The 11,893-nt window shown below is 41.4% G+C and overlaps 1 protein-coding gene across 5 annotated transcripts in view; it reads right to left on the bottom strand.

Annotated features, from left to right (window-relative positions):
- L3mbtl3 (L3MBTL histone methyl-lysine binding protein 3) overlaps positions 1–11,893 on the bottom strand; it is a 102,455-nt gene that overhangs the window by 88,693 nt on the left and 1,869 nt on the right. For 2 of the 5 annotated variants that reach the window (XM_021221352.1, XM_029533047.1), the window contains exon 1: positions 11,573–11,838. The exons of the other annotated variants lie outside the window; for them this stretch is intronic. The gene's annotated coding sequence lies outside the window, so the exon portion shown is untranslated. Of the gene's footprint in view, positions 1–11,572; positions 11,839–11,893 lie in introns of those variants that run through there. 5 annotated transcript variants of the gene reach the window in all.

Genomic DNA, 11,893 nt, shown 5'->3' on the forward strand with positions numbered 1-11,893 from the left:
AAAAAAAAAAAAAAAAGTAGTTCTTTTTAAACACAGACCATTATAGAACTGGTCAAATGAGGAAATATTTGACTGGGTGATGCCCACCCCCAAGTAATGCATCCACAACACAACCTCTACACCTAAGGCTAAAGCGTGGTAGAAAAGGAGGCGTTACGATAGTAAGAGCCAGAGGACCAGGATGTCTGCTGTGAGAGCGCATGTTTTCTATATTACAGAGATGCTACAGCCATGAAATCACTCACAACGATATGATACGGGTGCCTGAGCCATAGCGACATACAAAATGATACCTCCAGTTGACATGTCAACATGGATCAGGGAAATCTCACCAAGCCCCATCCCTAGAGTATGATCTACAGGCAACTGGTGAGTGCTTGGAGAAGGAGACTCAGTCTTCCCCAGGGATGGGGCTCCTAAGTGGTTATCCAATAAGAGGACATTAACCCTAAAAGCAGGGCTGGTGCCACGGCTGTATGAATCCCTCTGTCCTTACTCAGAGGCCCAGACACTGGGGCTTGGAGCAGTTGCTAACAATGGCTTCATAAACAGGTAGATTTCATTTCAAAGAAAATTTGAGTTTCTAAGTTCTCTCAAATAGATGGCCAGTAACATAGTATTGCCAAATTTTTTATCCAAAAAAAAAAAAAAAAAACAAAAAAAAAAGGAAGGAAGGAAGGAAGCAAGCAAGCAAGCAAGAGAAGAGAGATAATATTTTAACAATTCAAGAGTAGACAATATAACAAAAACCTAATTTCCAAACAACTACTGTAAATGTGGCCTCAGGCTAGTGCCCCTCCTGTGAAATCTGTGCTAAGAAAACATTAAAAGTGTCTCACACGCCAACAGCCATGGTTATAAGACCAGCCTTCCGGAGAGCATGTAGACAGGCAACAGAAAGCATGGGATGCACTATAGGGAGAGGTACAGGAAAGAAAGAGAAAGGAGGGGCCCTTCCCAGAGAGGGCTTGTGGGAGTACAGGCGCGTCTCTGCGTGAGCCGTGGGATGTGTGCACAGTGTTCAAGGAGATGCAAGAAAAAAGCCTGGAGGACCGACTCTGCATCCTGATCATTACGAGAAAGCTTTTAAAGGGGCTGGAGACATGTCACTCTTAAGAGAGTGGGCTGGTCTTCCAAAGAACCAGGATTCAACTCCTAGCACCTACATGGCAGCCCCCCAACTGTCTGTAACTCCAGTTCTAGGGGATCTGACACCCTCTTACAGACATACATGTAAATAAAACACCAATGCACATAAAACAAAATTTAAAAAAAAAAAAGAAAAGAAAAGAAAAGAAAGGGAAAGGAAAGAAAAGGAAAGAGAAAAGAAAAGAAAAGAAAAGAAAAGAAAAGAAAAGAAAAGAAAAGAAAAGAAAAGAAAAGAAAAGAAAAGAAAAGAAAAAAGAACTTGATTTGGTGATTTTTTTTTAAATCCCTCACTAAGACTCATGATAGGTATAAATAAAGCTTCTCAACTGACCCAGGGCTGGAGAGGGAGATGGATCAGCAGGTAAGTGATGCCTGGTGACTGGAAGAAGTTAGGTTCAGAGACCGAGAATGCACACAAAAAGCACAAAGTACACACAGAGTCCCTCCCAGCAACAGTGAGAAGGGGAACAGAGAAAGGCAAATCCCTTGAGTGCGTTGGTTACTTAAATGCCTTGCCTACTTGCTGAAAGTTCCAGGCAAATGAGACCTTGTCTCAAATAAAAGATGTGAGGTGCTCTGGTAAACATACATGAGGTTGTCTCCACATGTCCATGTGTACCTATACAAAAACACAAACATACACAGGCAGGCAGGCAGGCAGACACACACACACACACACACACACAAAACACAAACATACACAGGCAGGCAGGCAGACAGACAGACAGATACACACACACACACAAACACACACACACACACACACACATACACACACACACACCACACAGTGATCAAAAAGGACAAGAGAGGTGCAGTACTTGCTCCACATTTAAAAGCCTCAATACTGAAAAAATAAAAAAGGGGGATGGGGGTGGAGAGATAACAGACTAGAGGGAGAGAGTCCTGGGAGAAACCAGGGTAAGAAATCCACTTATCTACCCATGTCATGTTCTCCAGTGAAAACTCCCAGCTGACAACTCAGCTGCTAAGTACTTATTTCTCTGCTTGGCAGAGGCATAGCATTGGTGCTCCAAGAAACGACCCCCACTTAATCGTCAGTGAAGAACACATCAAAAGAAGTTAAATTCAAACCTCTTAAATGGGCTTATTCAATAAGGACACAAGAGATCCAAACTCACACTTGAAGCATCTCTCAACAAACACATATTGCTACAAAGAAGAATTTCCCTTTCAAATCAAGCATGACAGATACAAGCTTTGATGCTCTACTTGCCTGGCCTGAAAAGAACTGAGTTACACACATATTGGAATTGGGATCTGTAGTGGAGAGATGATAACTTCTGCCCTGAGGGCCCAGGTTCACATATTTTGAGCAGACAAAACTTTTTAGATTATTATGATGATGTGAGAAACCAAAGAACAATCAAGAACCAATCCTTGAGGCTATCTGAGTAACAGAAACCCAAGAGGCTTTCAAGCCTATGAAACTTTAAAATACAAACTCTGTAATTAGAATGATCAGCTCCTATCATTCTTTGCCCATGTGCCTGACTGACTATATCGCATGAAGAACTACCTCAGTTACAGCATAAGTATGTCTCTGTGACCTGCTGTCTGTGCAGTCACGAAGACTGGATGCACAGGTCTCGCTGACAACCTTTACAAAATCTCAACTTCCTGCCCCCTCAGTTTGTTCCTGTCAGAGGTGAAGAGTGAGATTCTGTGGCCAAAATGTATTTACTTCCTCTGAAGGAGGAACAGAAAATGAAAAATGTCTTTCAAGAAAAAAAAAATGTACAGAGAAACTGAAATCTCATTAACTGACATCAACGGACGATGGCCTATTTAATACGTTCCTATCAGATAGAAGGCATCTCAGAGCAAAGAAGAGATGTTCTTAAAACTGACATCATCTCATCAGCATATTACTACACTAGAATGGTAACAATAGAAACTTTATTCCATTAGAGAGATCCAACGGCCATAAAAAGAACAAGAACCTGTCTGACACAGACACTCCTAGGCTTTTGCTACATATGCATGGATTTAAATTTAAAAGAAAGAAAGCTAAAAGTGGTGTCTTGCTCCTTTTATTTCATTTCATAAGTTTTTTTTTAAATGCTAAGTGCGGCGGTACCTTCTAATTCTGCTTCATATTTTTATAGAACATGGAGCAAAAATGGAAGCATTTACACTCTATTCCTTTTTTTTTTGCATGTAATAAATTAGATTTGACCAGATTTTCTTTCTCACACAGAAGTCATGCCTCCAGGCTTATCTCAATAACCATTTGTAGCCAGCCTCCCTATCAACAGACTGAGCTAAGATACATCCACCAAGTAAGATCATACCAACAGGGTGAATTATTTAGATTATTTAACACCCAGGTGCAATTAGCCATGCAGACCTTCCAATTCACTGCTCAGAAGTCAATGTTGAAACAGATTCAGAAAATACTCTGTTGATTTTGCAGGATAAACAACCTGACTCAAAACACTGTCGAAACTAAACTAGTTTGATTTAAAACAAAACAAAACAAAACAAAACAATATACAATATAAAGGTAGAGCCCTACTTAGAGCTCAGCTAGCACACAGTAGGTGGAAGGAAAAACAGCATCGAATGTGAACAATTGACTGCCCTATAATCAACACAAGAAATGACAACTTTAAGTCACACTAAAGACTTGTTTGATGTGAAACAACTCACACAGCAGATATTCACGGCCACTGCCACGCAAATACATAAACAGTCTCTTTCCTCATCACACAAATGGCCTCTTAATCCGAATTTAGCACCATAATTAAAGCACTGGTTGCTGAAATATTTCTAATACAGGTTGTGTTTTCATTTTTATTCTAGGATACTACACCACCCACTCCACCCGCGTGATATATTCTCTCTGTGTGTATATCTCCTTTCTTTCTTTTACAACCCTGGATGCTGAGTAAATTCCATTATCTTTTCAGTCTACATCAGTAAACTAGGATGCCACTTGTTTCTGTGCTAAAGAGGTTCGAAGACAGAGTCTCACATGTGCTGAGACGATGACTTCTCTACCACTGAGCCACAGTCCCAGCCTCTGTCCCTTTCTACTATTTTACTAATACTTTGTGTCATCTCAAGGCAGAGAGGACTTTCAGCAAAGCTCAATAACTGAACTTTTCTCAAGTATCAATGTTCACAAAGGATGGAATAAAAGGATAAAATCAGGTGGTGCATGTGCACGTCTTTAATCCCAGTAGTCAAGAGGCAGAGGCAGTCCGATCTCTATAGAGTACCAAGCCAGCCTGGTCTACAGAGCTAGTTCCAGAACACCCAGGGCCACACAAAGAAACCCTGTCTTGGAAACAAACAAACAAGCAAACAAAAAAGGGTAAATATTTTCTTCCCACCAATCCTTTAATATGAGCCAATATATTAAAGAAAATACACTAATCTAGAAAGACATTTTTACTTTTAACTACAGGCACTACGGTGTGAAAAATAGAGATCTAGTCAGGCAATAGTGGCACACACCTTTAATCCCAATCCACTTGGGAGGTAGTGGATCTCCAAGTTTGGGGTCAGCATGATCTACAGAGTGAAGTCTAAGATACACAGGGCTACACAGAGAAAGCCTGTGGAAGAAGGAAGAGGAGGGAAGGACACGAGGAGGAAGAAGAGGAGGAAGAGGAGGAGGAGGAGGAGGAGGAGGAGGAGGAGGAGGAGGAGGAAAGAAGAAAAAAGAGAAAAGAAAGGAAAAGCAAAGCAAAGCAAAGCAAATCATAAATCTAAACAAAACAGAAACGGCTTAGGACTGTTAGCCTATATATAGTATCATTTTCTCTGGTCCTCCCCATTTCAAATAGTAAGAGATACCTCTGGACAAGTTACTAAATATCTCTTTGGACTACTTTACTTTGAAAGAAAAATAACCAGTGGATGTGGGAGTACACGTGAGGAGGCTGAAGCAGGAGTATTGTGAGTTCAAGGATAACCTGGGCTACATTTGTGTTTGAAGCTGCCTTGGACTACACAGTAACGCACTGTCTCAAAACGAGAAGGAATAATACAGAAAATTCAAGACAACAGAAGGTTCTGACAGAATCACAAATAAGCTATTAATAGGGCATGCTCTCACCCATCTCTAGGACAGCAATGTGGTTAACAAGCATGGTATACCATATATCTGTGACTTTATCTCCTCCATTCACTCACACTTAATCATGGGTTTGTTTGTGCACCACCGTCTGTGTACAGCTTATCTCTCGAGATGATGAACTCACTCTATGAGGCTAAAGACTGATGTTTGGTGGTTTTGTAGACACAACATTCACTGATTCGACAATAAATGCTGACCATGTAACTACACCCCAATACTGAACTATATAGTCCAAGAATCTAGTAGTTATTCAGTCCCATGAGGCTGTTGTTTCAGCCAGTCTTCTGTAGAAGTAGATTCCAACAGATATGCTGGCAAGTAAATGCAACCGGAAGAGTGAATCTTCCTTCTTCCAAAGTCCTTATAAAGGTCTCCAGCAGAATGTGTGACTTGCTTTGTCCCAGGCTGACCTTGAACCTTGCCTTAGTCTCCCAGGATTAAAGGCATATACTACTTTGGCTGGGTCTAATAAGCTTTTCAAGGCCACTATGCCTCAAGATCTCCATGCCAATATAAAGGTCACAAACTTGAATCTTCCAGCCTCAAGATCTATATCACATGTGAGTCCTCCAGTTCTGGATTGTAGTTCATTCCAGATACGGTCAAGTTGACACCCAGGAATAGCCATCACAAGCCAGCACCCAAGTTCATGTTTCATGACTCTGCTGGCTTCTAGGGCACCTAGAGCCTGTGTTCTCTTTCAGGACACAAAGTAGAATTGTTACACTATGTGGAATTGTTACACTATTGCTATACATATACTAGAACTGACTCCAGCAGTTGTTACAATTGGCAGAGCTCTCAGTTATCGAGGCTGAAGATCCTGGGAGCTTCCCTGGAACAAAACCTAGACTTTCTTATTTCAACACTTTTAAAAGCCAGTAGCAACTACTTAAGAAACCAAAGACACTGCTTGAGTGAAGATCCCATGATTATCTATCCATGAGACCCCATGGGTTCCACTGTGACATACCATATAAAGTTACTTCTCATAAATTTTCTATTCTGCTCTATCTACCATAAATCATGGGTGTCTTATCTATGACAACACATAATTGTTAAAAATAAAATACCATGAACTGAAGAGATGGTTCAGTGGTTAAGAGCGCTTGCTGCTCTTTCAGAGGACCCAGGTTTAATTCCTAGACTCTACATGTTGACTTACAACCATCTGTAAGTCCAGATCCAGGAGATTCTAAATCTCTTCTGACCTCCTAAATCCAAGTGGGACACAGACATATGTACAGACAAAACACCCATATTCATAAAATTTAAACAAAACCAAAAAGAGTTTACTCCAGAACTACCTTCCAATGACTCCAGGATTAATTAAATGGACAAGTACATCTACCCTCCTCCACTACTGAGTTTCTAGACCCTTATGATACTGATTGGATAATTTATAAAACGGAGATGAAATAAAACTAATAAAACTGAAGCCTGTTGGTTTCTTTTGTCGGGTTGAGTATCGTTAGGATAAAAATAATAATAGTATTTCTTTTTTTTTTCATATTTAGATTTTAGAATTGGCTACTATGAGAAACACGACAACAAAGGTGTATAGAAAACATGTGGGGAAAGTCTTACTTGGGCTTTTACTTAAAACTAGTCACTCTCAGAAATCAGTTCCTGCCCTCCTCAGGAACTTCCATCGCTGTCTCCCAGTCTCGTGTTTTCTCCTATTTTCTGGGAGACTCGAAGCATACCATCACAGTGTTAACTACAGTAAACAATTTCCCATGCATCAATTCAGACTTCCCTCACACTACCACTTCAAGGAGTAGGCATTATTTTTAAACATTTTTTTTTTTTTCTTTTAGGACGAAGCTCACGCTTTGTAACCAGCAGTATGGTAAAGCTCGGTTCCACCAATGTATTTTTTTCTTATGAAACAAAAGACAGTCAATCTGGAGAGTTGGCTGTGGCTAGTGAGTATTTGTTGCTTAAGCAGTGCTGAGTTCGACTCCCACTGGGCAGCTTGCAACCATCTGTAATTCCAGTCCTAGGGGATCCAACAGCTCCTTCTGACTTTGGAAGGCACCAAGCACAAATATGATGCACAGACATACATGCAGGCAAAGCACGTGTGCATATAAAGTAGTAATAAATAAATCTTAAAACAAACAAAAAACGAAGAGAAGGAAAAGACAGACAAAGCAGGCTTGGTGGCATACAACTTCAATCCCAGTGACCCTGAGGTAAATGTGGGAGGATCTCTGTGAGTTCCAGGTCAGCCTGGACTACATAGAGTTCCAGGCTAGAGCTACAAATCTGAAATCCTGTCTCAAAAAGAAGGGGAGGATGGGGACGAGGAGAAGGAGGAAGGAAGAAAGGAAGGAAGGAAGGAAGGGAGGGAGGGAGGGAGGGAGGGAGGGAGGGAGAGAAAGACACTGCTAGAAAACGTTCACAAGTATACTCTGTCGTGTTCTTCACAAAACCTGGTCATACTGGGACGGTAAAAGGGCCATCACATACTTGAATACCTTTTCACAATTCCCAAAATCTTAGTTGGAAACTTCCCTTCCACAAAGAGCAAATGTCAATATTTCCATTTTTCAGAAGTAGAAATCCAGGTGAAGGGGACCCCATAACTCATACACGATGATATATTAGACTGCAGGCTTCACTTTTCTAATCCCAAGTCCACAGGCACAGTGACTCTTCCAGTAAAGACTAACATGTGCCGCCTTTAACCCAGCACACAGAAACTACGCTGACCACCCCACTCTCCCCAGGACCATGAATCTTGTTTGCATGGGCTTGTGGCTGCTTCTGCCCACGGTCTCTGCAGCATCATCCACACACAGTGACAGAAACTAAATCTGTGAATTCTATCGGCTGCTCTACTTAAGACAGTCCACAAACAGAAATGACAACAGACTACTGTTCACAATCGCTTCTGTTTTGGCCATGATTCAGTCTCACTGGTAATCCACCTAACCCAAAGATGATAATTAGTTCTGCTCATGAAAGGCTGAGTCCGGTGAGATTGTTCAGAGGGTGAAGGTACCGGAGTTCAACCCCCAGCACCCATATAAAGATGGAAAGGAAGAAATAATTCCAAAGATGCCTTCTAACTATCATGCATCAACATGGTGTACCACTTTTACAACCTCTCTGCTCTCTCTTTCTGCCTCTGTCTGTCTGTCTGTCTGTCTGTCTGTCTGTCTGTCTCTCTCTCTCTCCACACACACACACACACACACACACACACACAGAAATACTAACAATAAAATTAAAAGGAAAGTTAACTTCATTCCTTTTTGTTTCTGCCAAATAAGAATTAGCAAACTCTTTTTTAATACTCAAGACAGGAGGCAGGAAAGCCAGTGGAAAAGGAGAAGGGAAGACTAACTGGTTAAGCCAGGATAAGTAACAAAAAGCAGTCCTTAGATATTCTACCCCAGCAGTGACTTCCCACATCAGACTGGATTATTTATTGGGAGTAAACCAGTACCCTCTAGGATAACCAAAAAGAACTTATTAGACAACACTTCTATATTCCCACAGAAATGTTTTCAAAAATTCCTAAGTCTATGCTATATCCCTAATACATGGTATCTGGCAGAAGGTCTTCTTGAATTTAATCCATAGGAGTCACTTAAATGTTAATTACATGTTAATTAAATAACCCCCCCCCCAAAAAAAAAAGACTGTCATAAATTTTAGCTACAAAATTGTAGCTCAGGCTGCAAAGGCATTTAAAGCTCCCGTCTCTCCCCTACCACTGTATATCTATCTAAAGAAGGTATTAATTGATTCACTTCTGCTTTGTTCTGGTTTCCCCAATTTTTCAATTCAATAAATATAAATAAATAAATAAATAATTTTCAGTAGAAAAAAAACGGGAGCTGAACCGCCAGTTAAGAATACAGTAATGGTTGGGTGGTAATGGCACACACACCTTTAATCCCAGAATGCCTGAGGCAAAGGCCGGTGGATCTCTGTGAGTTGGTGGCCAACTCGGCCTACAGAGAGAGTTTTAGGACAGCCAGCACTACACAGAGGAACCCTGCATTACCCGTCTCCTCCCCAAATCTAGTAACATGGAGCTGGGAGAAGGCAAAGTCAATAAAGAGACAGCCAAGAAAGTACAAAGACCTGAGTTCAGATCCGCGGCACTTCCCTAAAATCCCGGAGCACTCTCATAGGTAACCTGAGCACTTGAGGGAGGGCCCGCAGCTCACTGATAGTCTAGCCAATCAGTAAGCCAGTTTCAGTGAGAGGGAGGGAAAAAAAAAAAGGATGGGTAGAAGCAGTGCAGGAAAGCTTGTAACTGTAACAACTCAAGCTGGTCTCTGGCCTCCCATGCAACCATACCCAAAGCGCACACGCGCTACGGGACACTCCTTTTTGCCTCACCTTTTCAAGCACACTTGCTGTCTACTTGTTCAAACATTCAAAGCAGTTCCCACAAGCTTAAGTTTTTCTTCTTGTTCTCCTTTCTACTAACCCTGTCACACACTCTCTTTAATTTCTGGCTGCACTGGAAACCCAGTGTCCAGCATTTCTGGTATATGAAAGCTATGTGTAGCAACAAGTGGCCCTTACCTCCAGGCAGCGGTGAAAGACAGAACTGTCTGGTGACCTTCAGAACTGCTGGGTACCCCCAAGACTTTTAAGGATCTAGCATTGATTTTTTTTTTTTGGAGGAAAAGGGGAAAAAAATAAAAATAAAAAAAACCTCCAAGCGCTCTCATAAAGTCCTCAAATCCATAATATACAGTTCACACGCAACATTCCATCACACCACACTGCTCTGTGTATTCAAATTAACTAGTTTCATTAAGGTGAAATTAATTTTAATCACTCACATCATTCCCGTACTCTAAACCACATAATAAAAACTCTCGTTGTAAATAAGACTGTTAACCAAGTACCAGGAGGAAAATACAAACTCAACACCAGCTTGAGCTACCTAGATAGATGGACCCTGTCTCTTTCACCATGACAGACAGATGGTAATTACAAGAATAATTTTATACAACCTTAATTCCTCCTGTTTTTATCTTTAAAATTCAGTATTTTTTACAGAATACACACTGGGAAATAGTTATGTAACTCACATGCATATATAGTGTTTTAAATCATAAATTATACAAAGAATACAGAAATAAACGTTGTTACTCAGTGAATCAAAATTACACTGTAACAATGAGAAGATACTATGTATTCTATGAGTATATATTATGTAACTTTATACTTAAGTTATTGAATAATTTGTTAGCCTGAAATTACATGCATCAGAGACACATACAAAATGATCAGTTCATATAAAAAGCTAATTTCAGGGTTTTTTTTTTCCAGTTTTTGCAAAGTGCAAAGCACACGTTTCATTTTGATTTCTCCTCAACATTCCGAATTAAGCTACCTGCTATGACTCGTAAGAGGAAAAATAAAAAACGGGGAAACGTACAGATGATGGTAAACAGAAGACAAATGTTCTTATCTAAAGAGTGCCAATCTCAAATCTCAGAATAAAAAGCTTTGGTTTTTTTACTGTAAGCAAGGAAGGATAGAAATCACAGGGCCCGCAAGCTTAGACGTCATTGTTCTCTGATTTACAAAACTTCTATTTCGGACTAGCATCCTTTCTCACAACTGGCTGCAACTCAGGTCTTCTAATTACTTCCACGTCTAAACGGACTACATGTAGCTACAAGTAAAGGCCAAACTTTGGTCTTGTCTCTCGAACTTAAGATGCGTTTAACCACTAGAGGTCCCCCCTTGGCCAGTTTTGCAGGCTCACTATTTTGCTGCACTTGAAACTTTCCGGCTCTCTACTCGAGTCAGTGTTTTTCTAAAAACTTGCGCAAAAATCCACGCAAACGAGGTAGCCAGTACAGAGCTTCCCGGCCTCCCCACACCAATAAAGGCATCATAACCAACCATCTACGAAAATTGAAATGAAAATTCAACGCACTCATCCCAGGCGACGCTCCTCCCCCCCCCCCCCACACACACATACACACACTCAAACCGGTTTCTTATTTCTCCTCTCAGTTTCCCTTAACTTAGAACAATTCTTTAACATCTATTTTTGTTCCTGGGCACTTTGGATGATCTTAAATGCATGCTTTTGGCGGTAGCTCCGAGGTGGCAAAGGAGCGGGCCAAGGGATGCAGAAGGCGGGGGGATGGGCCCTGCAAACTGCGCCCGAGAAAGTTGCATAAGGAAAGAGACTCCGTTTTTCGCCCCCCCCCAAAACAAAACAAAANAAAAAACAAAAAAGAAAAAAATCAACGGGGAAAAGAGAGGAAAAGGAAGCTGGGCGGTGGCTGCAGGACAGAGAAGGAAAACCAAAGCGACGTTTACCTTCGTGTCCCCGTGGAAGGGTGGGGCAAGAGCCCTGACCCACGCGACCCGGCAGTGCGGCTGGATCTCCCACCCCGGTTGTGTCGGAGCGCGGACGGACAGACAGACACCACGGCCGGACGCGGAGAAAGCCGCCACGCTGGTCAACTTTCTCTCACAGCCCCGCGGTGGGCCGTGATCGGATCAGATCCGATCGTGAGGTTCGGGTCCTAGAAACCCCCACACACAAGCACTTTTTTTTTTTTTTTTTTTTTTTTTTTTTACTCGTTGTGCATGTGCTTTTTTTTGAGTGCACATATGCAGGTACTCACCAAGGCTACA

The sequence above is a fragment of the Mus pahari genome, chromosome 21 (assembly GCF_900095145.1).
Source record: "Mus pahari chromosome 21, PAHARI_EIJ_v1.1, whole genome shotgun sequence".
Lineage (NCBI taxonomy): Eukaryota > Metazoa > Chordata > Mammalia > Rodentia > Muridae > Mus > Mus pahari.